Here is a 3,109-nt window from a genome sequence, read left to right on the forward strand (position 1 = left end):
GCAACTTCCACTGCTGGACATCGAGAGGCAGGGTCTGGTGGGGACAGCCCTCAAACAAGGGAAGGGAGATCAACCTAGGGGGCCACATAGGTGGCAAGGGCATTTGGTTTAAAAATAAGTGCGACACTACTCAGTATGACACTATTGACTATATAGACATTGAGAATGTATGCAGAGTTTTATGATAGTTTAATATGATTTTTTTTATTCTGAGTAAAAGTCTATTTTTGTAATAAAAGTATTTGTCAGTGCAGGCAGTAGTGGATGGAGGAGATGGGCGCCAGTGAGCGGGCTGGGGTCTCATCGCCCACGCTCTCGGTGTTGTGTAGTCGGTTTAGTTTATTGTAACGTGTACTGAGGTACAGTGAAAAGCTTTTTTGTTGCATGTTACACAGTCAACAAATAGACTATACATGATTACACTCGAGCCGTCCACAGTGTGCAGATATAGGATAAAGGGAACAATGTTTAGCACAAGGTAAAGTCCAGTCAAAGATAACCTGAGGGTCTCCGATGAGGTAGATGGGAGGTCGAAGGGTCGAATGGCCTACTCCTGCACCTATTGTCTATTGTCCGGGTGGCTCTCTAGTTGGCGGTGAGAGGGCGATTCAGTTGTGGGATGGTTCGGAGGTCGGCTGCGGGAGGCTGCCCCCATGGCATGGAGGACGAGGGAGGGGAAATTCGCCCAGACCGGTGGAAACCCTGCGGTTGTGCCGAGCGTGCAGATGGCCTGCAGCAGCACAGAGCGGTGGAGGACATCAACAACATCACCTGGCCAGGTCAACCCCTGCAACTCCGACCCAGTGCCACCACCAAGTCAATGGGCCTTCATGGTCAAGTCAAGGCTCAATGTTTTTCAAGAACTTGATTAACAAAAGGTAGATTTTGGCACCGGAAACCAAGTGACTGTGTACTGCCTCAGAAGAAATCGACTTTATTTTAAAAACCGCAATCTATTGCACTTGAGTGTGAACTGACTGTGTCAATGTAGGGCATACAGGACCTGTATGGATAACATGCACAACAAAGCTTCTCACTCTACTTCCGTACGTGTGACAATAAATCTAAGCAAAGACTGACAGTGCTTATGTATAGTATGATTTTACTGGATAGCATTCAAAATGAGGCACTTCACCGTACCTATGTAAATGCAACAAAGTGCCGTTTCACTCCATGCTGCCTCAGCGAGACCACCGCAAGTGAATCAAGGACGAGTCTCACCCCCTCGACTGGCCTCTCCCATCAGGCAAGAGGTACAGAAGTGTGAAAACGCACACCTCCAGATTCAGGGACATTTTCTTCCCAGCTGTCTTCAGCCAACTGAACCATCCTACCAACAACTTGAGAGCAGACCTGAGCTACTATCTACCTCTTTGGAGGCCCTCTGACTATCTTTAAATGGACATTACCTTACGCTAACCATTATTCCTCTTAGCATGTATCTGTAAACTGTGAACGGCTCAATTGTAATCATGTACAGTGCTGCTGACTGGTTAGCATGCAATACAAGCTTTTCACTGTACCTGAAAACCTTTCTCAATACCAGTGACAATGAACTAAACTAAACATTGCAGTGAAAAGGACAGCAGGACAAATTATCCAACATGCTTGCACGTTTTGACTGGTGATACGGTCACAGGAACACAGGTTTTAAACTCAGTTTTACAACATTTTACTCAAACCCAAGTACCTGCATGGCAGCCTTTTAAATAATTTTCAAGTATATCCTTATGTCCAAGAAGACCTTAGGTAACAAGACTTTACGCAGAGCGATAAGCAGTGTGTGAATTTAACGTGTAGGAAGGAACTGCAGATTTGCTGGTTTAAACCGAAGATAGACACAAAATGCTGGAGTAACTCAGCGGGACAGGGAGCATCTCTGGATAGAAGGAATGTTTGGTGTTTCAGGTCGTGACTTCTGAAGAAGGGTCTCGACCAGAAACGTTACCCATTCCTTCTATCCAGAGATACTGCCTGTCCCGCTGAGTTACTCCAGCACTTTGTGTCTATCTGTGGACTCGAACGCCGAGGGACTTGAGCTGAAGATTGCTGCTCTAAATACATTAATTTTGGAAACAAATGTTCATTTTGGAAAGATGTTGGTGAGGTTGCATCTGGAGCATTCTGCTCAGTTTGCCATCCTGCTATAGCAAAGATGTCATTGAGCTGGAAAGAGTGCAGAGAAAGTCTACAAAGGTTTACGACTCAAGGGGCTAAGCTACAAGTAGAGGTTGGGCAGAAGATAGACACAAAATGCTGGAGTAACTCATCCGGGCAGGCATTGTCTCTGGAGAAAGGAATGGGTGGTGTTTCCGGTTGAGACATTAGACAATAGGTGCAGGAGGAGGCCATCCGGCCCTTCAAGCCAGCACCACCATTCAATGTGATCATGGCTGATCATCCCCAATCAGTACCCCGTTCCTGCCTTCTCCCCATATCCCCTGACTCCGCTATCTTTAAGAGCCCTATCTAGCTCTCTTTTGAAAGTATCTGGAGAACCGGCCTCCACCACCCTCTGAGGCAGAGAATTTCACAGACTCACCACTCTCTGTGAGAAAAAGTCTTTCCTCGTCTCTGTTCTAAATGGCTTATCCCTTATTCTTAAACTGTGACCCCTGGTTCTGGACTCCCCCAACATCGGGAACATGTTTCTTGCCTCTAGCGTGTCCAAACCCTTAACAATCTTATCTGTTTCAATAAGATACCCTCTCATCCTTCTAAACTCCAGAGTGTACAAACCCAGCCGCTCCATTCTCTCAGCATATGACAGTCCCGCCATCTTGGGAATTAACCTTGTAAACCTACGCTGCACTCCCTCAATAGCAAGAATGTCCTTCCTCAAATCAGGGGACCAAAACTGCACTAGGGTTGGGGATGATGAGGCAAATACTTCTGACCTGGATACGAAGGGGTAGGGAGGGGGGAGGGAGGGGGCAGGGACGGGGAGGAAGGGGGCAGGGTGGGGGAGGAAGGGGGCAGGGAGGGGGAGGAAGGGGGCAGGCCAGACAGACACAACAATGAGCAGCACCTTTGATCAAACCTTTCTTTCCTCAACCCTAATGGCCGATACACCACAGAACCTCTAAGACTCAAGTACTGATCTATTTTT

This window comes from Leucoraja erinacea, chromosome 15, assembly GCF_028641065.1.
Source record: "Leucoraja erinacea ecotype New England chromosome 15, Leri_hhj_1, whole genome shotgun sequence".
Classification (NCBI taxonomy): Eukaryota; Metazoa; Chordata; class Chondrichthyes; order Rajiformes; family Rajidae; genus Leucoraja; species Leucoraja erinaceus.